Source organism: Triticum aestivum, chromosome 7B (assembly GCF_018294505.1).
Source record: "Triticum aestivum cultivar Chinese Spring chromosome 7B, IWGSC CS RefSeq v2.1, whole genome shotgun sequence".
Lineage (NCBI taxonomy): Eukaryota > Viridiplantae > Streptophyta > Magnoliopsida > Poales > Poaceae > Triticum > Triticum aestivum.
Window position 1 is genome coordinate 77,413,486 of NC_057813.1, and position 7,198 is coordinate 77,420,683.

Genomic DNA, 7,198 nt, shown 5'->3' on the forward strand with positions numbered 1-7,198 from the left:
TAGGATTGCGGGTAAGGTATCAATGACTGTAGCAACAATGACAGGTTATGCAACAGAATAGGAGTAACCGAACAGTAACATGCTACACTACTCTAATGCAAGTAGTATAGAGAAGAATAGGCGATATCTGGTGATCAGGGGGGGCTTGCCTGGTTGCTCTGGCAAGAGAGAGGGGTCGTCAACTCCGTAGTCGTACTGGGTAGCAGCGGCGTCGGTCTCAGTGTCTAGCGGAAGAAGAGGGGGAAGAAACAATGAATATAATGCAAACATATGCATAACGATGCATGACAAAGCAAAGCGTGATGCTAGGCGTGCCCTGATGCTAGTGATGGGGGGGGGGGACATCCGGGAAAGTATCCCCGGTGTTTTGTGTTTTCGGGCAGAGGAGCCAGAGGGGGAAAGTTGCGAGTTCGATAGGTTAGGGATGCGTGGCGGTCGAACGGGTTGCGTTTCCGGGTTCGTCTCGTCGTTCTGAGAAACTTTCATGTACAAAGTATTTTCATCCGGATTACGGATTATTTTATATTAATTTTTAAAAATTTAAATCATTTTTAGAATTAACAGATTTAATTAAATTAGAAAATGCAATTATAACGTCAGCATGATGTCAGGGTGATGTCAGCGGTCAACTTTGAACGTTGTCCAATAAAGCTGATGGGTGGGGTCATTCTATCATAGACCTAACTAATTAACAGATTTAGTTAACTAAGTTCAGTTAATTAGGTTAACTAACATGATTAATTAAGTTAATAAAATAATGCATTAATGTTTTTAAAATCATTATTATTTTTACATTTTCGTTTCTTTTAAAAAAATAGGGGGGCTTGCCCCGTGTGGCAATGGCCCAGTCGGACCACACACGCACGCACACATTCACAGCCACGGCCGTGGCCATGGCTGGCGGCAGCGGCGGGAAACGGCAAGGGGCCATCGACAGGAAGGGGCAGCCGCCGGCGAGGCCAACAGCGCGAGGCTGGGCGACAGTGGGGCTCGCTGCCGGCGCGTACACAGGGCGATGGTGCGACAGCTGGGTGAGGGAGTGGGGCGCGGCTCGCGGACGCGCGCTGAGGGCGGCCGGCGAACAGGGCCACGGCGGACGGCGCATCAATGGCGAGGTCACGACAGGGGGGGTTGCTCACCCGCGTTGAAGGGGAGGGCCGATGCAGGGGAACGCGACGGCAGGGAGGTGGCGCGTCGGGGTCGAGGAGGCGATGGGCGGTGCTGGCAAACGACGACGGCGAGGCAAACACCGGGCGCCGGGCGCGATGGCGGAGCACGGCGACAATGGGGGGAGCGGGATCGGGCCCCTGGGCGCAGGCGGGCACCCAGATCGAGCGGGGGATGCAGCGCCATGGCGGTGGCGTGCGCCTGCGTCGTGGAGGGCGGCTGTGCTAAGGAAGAGCGAGGGGAAGGGAGGTCGGGTGCTTGTCGATGGGGGGAGGAGGCGCTTGTCCCTGATCCAGATCGGGACGAGGAGAGGAGAGACGTGGGGAGTGGGAGGAGTGGGTTAGGGTTCGGTGTCCCCTGGGTGGGTTAGTAGGTGAGGTGGGGCGGGCCGGTCCGGCCGAGCCGGCCTGTAGCTAGCTGGGCCATTCGGCCCAGGGAGAGGGGCTCTTTTCTTTTGTCTTTTTTTTAGTTTTGTTTTCTGTTTTTGTAGTTTCTTTTCTTTTTTATTTATTTTCTTTTCTGTTTTAAATCATTTTAAATTATCTAGGTATTTTATAAAAATGTGTTTGCTTTATTATAATTACCCAGGCATTTAACTGCACACCCCGAACATTTTAGTTTAATATTTTGAAAACTTTGTCATTTGACATTATTTGAATTTGAATTTGAAACATTTTCGAATCAACCCGAGATTAACTACAGTGACCGAGGTGACATGGCATCATTAACGTGAGATTACTGTAGCATGATTATCCGGGTGTCACAATTCTCCTCCACTACAAGAAATCTCGTCCCGAGATTTAAGAGGGGAGTAGGGGGGGAAATTCTGGTTACGAAATTTTAACGGGTGTCATCGGTCTTGGTTGCTCTTCTAGAAGAGGTCGATCCATTGTGTTGCTGTCTCCATTCCTCTTCTTCAGGGCATCATGATGAAGTCCTCATCCTTTCTTCGGGGGTTCCATCGTACTTACGAAAAGGATAGTGGGTATCTTCGAAAGAATAGACCTTACAAGGTTGACTATCTAGCAGATAACTCAGGGAATGTGGTAGAAAGTAACTCTCGAACAGATACTTAAGAAAATATCAAGAGTAAAGTAAGAAGGTACCCTGAGAAGTTTCAAACGGATATGCAATCGTTTGATGTCTGAAACAACATGCGAAAGGGGTCCAATCAACAAGATTGAATATTGTGTCTGTTACCAGAATAGATCACTAGGACGGTGGCCCGTGAATTACATACGAGGCCATGCGCGAGGAATAACTTTGGGAATGGGTGGTACAGGAGAGTCAGGTTTCGATCCTGGGACCTGTGGGTTAAAAAGTAGAAAGGGCGGTGATATTTTGCACAGTCATGATAACAAGGCATGTCAAAGGATAGCCCGTCAGTTATGTTGGCAACACGTTCGTACCAAGGACGAGGGACGAAGAGAACCATTTTCCTGCTCGTTGAATGAGGCGGAACAATATGCAAAGTTCTGATCCATCGGTGGTTACCAGAATGTTTTCAACAATAGTAACAGGGTCTTTCTGACAGAATTGTACACCGAGGTATTTACAAAAGCAGGAGAATATTACTGCTTAGATCATATAGATCACACGAAAGGTTAAACCGAACAATGGAAAGGAAATTGTGATCAACAGATTAAACAGAACAACGGAAAGGAAATTGTGTTTAAACACATATTTCAGGAGTATACCCTTCCCAAGGACAAGCAGGGCATGATATCCATGACATGACATAATATAGAAAACACTTTAGGTAAGGGGAGAGAAATTTCATTGCATTACCCATACAGCGGTGTTTGGATAATTGAGCAAGAAACAATTAGCATTGGGCTTCAAATGTTCTTGTTGAAAATCGGAGTACCATAGACATGCTTCGTGATAGCATTGACATGGTCATCAAGTAAAGGTCAAACTTCGGATACATGAAGGATCCATCAGGAACGACTCATAGAACAAGTCTTACAATTTCCTCATGGAAGAATGGTTAACCTTGCAAATAAGGAAACTATAACAGCAGGTCATCCGGCCAGGTGTGCTGGGCATGCCATCACCTTACCGGGTCATAAAAGACCAGTGTTATAACTCTTGGTAAAATGTTCCAACCATCATATCTGACCGAGATTCGGATCTGATCGGTGTTAGGATACCTCAGACTCAGGATGCCTGAGAAGAAAAGGTGCAAAACAAATTGACGAGACGATATTGTAAGATTCTCAGGAAGTTGACTACGGAAGCGAGTTCCGAAACAAAAGCTCATCATTAAACCAATGAAGGGTTAAGGAGGTAGCTAATGAAATCAGCGACAATTCATCGAGACTTCCAAAAGATGGGTTTCCACAATTATGTGAACAAGGAGATAACAATAGTCAGATCAAATGATATAATGATGTATGCTCGAGGAAAACATACGCAGTTAAACATTTGTTGAAATGTGCACCCGAAATATGGGCTAGGTAGCACGATCAATGTTTGAATGATGATTCAATAAGCCATGGACGTAGAATGAAACTATAGACCAATAACTTCAAAGCAAGAGGGTTGCTAGAAGTTTAGAATTTACACATCACAGACCATTTGTCGGTATTCCGGTTAGAAACAACACGGGGACCAAGGAATGAACATATATGGCAAGAAGTATCACCTGTATCAAGAATTCTTAAGAGGTGGTGAAATTCTCACAACATTCTTGACATGGTAATACTCCAAGGTAAAGAACAAATGCTGGATAGCAAGGATCTCAAGGCATAACACGAAACATGAACAAGTTTGTTGAATGGAAGGCAATAAAGTGGTCGATGGTAACACAAATCATCGAGGGGCAAGGATGGTATTTCTCATCACGGATTCGATTGATATCCTGGAAGAGCTCGGAATGTTGATGATGATCATGACACATTTGTCAATAGGTTTCATGAAGATATAATCGCTCATCGACGACATCAAGTAAAAGGAAGGATGGAGCGAAAAGTTATTGAAACCACGGATACGACACAAACTCGGAATCAAGCTTGTTGTTTGATGTGAAACGGTAAGACAAGGAAGATCGACGTAAGCTTAGCTCATCATTGAAAGTTGTGCTCTGGGAATAAGGACCAGGTAGCACAGTTTAATCTTTAACATGACGATGATGATGTAGCCAATCGGTTGGGAATGACATCAGTGAGTACAACTCGCAGGTAATAAGGATTACAAAGAGTAGTTGAACCGTAGAACGGACTCGATTCAGTTATCGGTGTTTCGAGTGAAAAACAACTCATAACCCGGAGCAAATTGTAACCATCGACAAATAATAGCTGATGAAGAACTCACAAGAAGTTATGTAGTTCGTTGATATTCTCGAGATACCAGAGTGTAATACTCGACGGTAGAGCAGAGTAGACGGTGGACATGTGAAATGATCTGCAGAAGACAAGTACTTCATCTTGTCTGAGAAATGGAATCAAGAAGAAAATATGGTCAGAACCATGGTTGCAAAAGACCAATTCCCATATATAAGATGAACTTATACCAAAGAGGGTTTAAGAGAAGCATCCATGACAAGATCAGCATCGTGTCCATGGGCATGAACGCAAGGTTCAAGGTCGACTCCCACTTCGCCAATACATAACTTCTCATTTACTGCTCTCGGTTAAGAATGTTTAGAGTTTGAAAGTTTAACTGGCGGAATACTCGAAGGTACGACCCAAGTAGACTTTTGGGTTCACACAAATTAAGGAAGGTATATGTTCAACCCATCGGGGAACCTTAGAAACATATACCACAACTTCAGGAGTAATTCATACAAGCTCGAAAGCAGCACCTGGTTGAGAAAGCAGAGGATACAATTTACCAAAGGCATAAAGCATCAGGGAAATAACTCACAAGGTGATTAAATATGAAGGACACTGTCGGATAACAATCCAACAAAGGACTTGATGGTCCACAAAGGATCTGATGTGAGTATCGGTACTCAACCAGAAGAGGAAAGAATGCAAATGCAACGGTTATGGAATCATATGAATAATTGGAAGCTCAAATGCAAAGGAATTATGATTCCAAATCAAAGGATCGGAAGCAAACGCTCTGATTAAGGATGGATAAGCTGAATAGACTTAGGGGTACAACCGATGGCAATTGATAGGTCAAGAACCAGCTCATGTTCAAAAATGACGTCTGAGCCGGAAGGATGAATTCTAATTGCGACTTACGATTGCGAACATCCGCATCATAATGAATCAACGATCTCAAAATGATAGTGCAAAGGATGTCAATGAATAATGCTAGGCATTTGGATTTATCCATAATGCAGGCAGACAAGAATTTCTAGAGCCATAGGCTACAGAGGATTCTCGAAAAATCGGATAATATTTTCGAAGAATTTTGTGAAACGCCTGAACAACTAGGGAGAAACAAATCCTCGGTAAGTGTGAGGATTAATTTGTAGGTGTATTCAGGCGACAAGGAACTGCAAGGCAGTAGGAATAAAGTATTCTCGGAACAATAGAGAAAACTTCGGGGTATCTTGTAGTAACAAGATCAATAGGGGATGATCGTATGAATGGCAAGTGTAAGTAGTCTTCCATAAGGATTTATCGGTGGTCGGGAATAGCAAAAGTGGTGGGCACAAAGTCTCGAGAGAATATCGAAGAGTATCTTCGAAATCTTCTGGTGAAGCAGGCCATCATCTGGAATGAAGGGATCTCCGGGAGAAAGTATTTACGAGAACCTAGAGTTAGAGTTAGCAAAACCATTTAACCCGAATAGAAGAGAGATCAGAGTCCCAGAGTAAAGGTTGAAAAGTAAAAGATCCTACTACCACCCAAATGGCGATGTGGGCCTGTAAGCCACACAGCCATGTTAGTAAAAGTTTTGCAATGACTAGACTCAACTTCGGCCAAGGAGTTGGAAAGGGGATTCCTACAGGCAGTCGTCTCTGATACCAACTTGTGACGCCCCCGATTCAATCGTACACTAATCATACACGCAAACGTGTACGATCAAGATCAGGGACTCACGGGAAGATATCACAACACAACTCTACAAATAAAATAAGTCATACAAGCATCATAATACAAGCCAGGGGCCTCGAGGGCTCGAATACAAGTGCTCGATCATAGACGAGTCAGCGGAAGCAACAATATCTGAGTACAGACATAAGTTAAACAAGTTTGCCTTAAGAAGGCTAGCACAAACTGGGATACAGATCGAAAGAGGCGCAAGCCTCCTGCTTGGGATCCTCCTAAACTACTACTGGTCGTCGTCAGCGGCCTGCACGTAGTAGTAGGCACCTCCAGTGTAGTAGGAGTCATCATCGACGGTGACGTCTGGCTCCTGGGCTCCAGCATCTGGTTGCGACAACCAGGTAGAATGGAAAGGGGGAAAAGAGGGAGAGAAGCAACTATGAGTACTCATCCAAAGTACTCGCAAGCAAGGATCTACACTACATATGCATGGGTATATGTGTAAAGAGGCAATATCGGTGGATTGAACTGCAGAATGCCAGAATAAGAGGGGGATAGCTAGTCCTATCGAAGACTACTCTTCTCGCAGCCTCCGTCTTGCAGCATGTAGAAGAGAGTAGACCGAAGTCCTCCAAGTAGCATCGCATAGCATAATCCTACCCGGCGATCCTCCCCTCGTCGCCCTGTTAGAGAGCGATCACCGGGTTGTATCTGGCACTTGGAAGGGTGTGTTCTATTAAGTATCCGGTTCTAGTTGTCATAAGGTCAAGGTACAACTCCAAGTCGTCCTGTTACCGAAGATCACGGCTATTCGAATAGATTAACTTCCCTGCAGGGGTGCACCACATAACCCAACACGCTCGATCCCATTTGGCCGGACACACTTTACTGGGTCATGCCCGGCCTCGGAAGATCAACACGTCACAGCCCCACCTAGGCACAACAGAGAGGTTAGCACGCCGCTCTAAATCCTATGCGCACAGGGGTCTGGGCCCATCGCCCATTGCACACCTGCATGTTGCGAGGGCGGCCGGAAGCAGACCTAGCCTCCCTAATACAAGAGCAGGCGTTCCAGTCCAATCCGG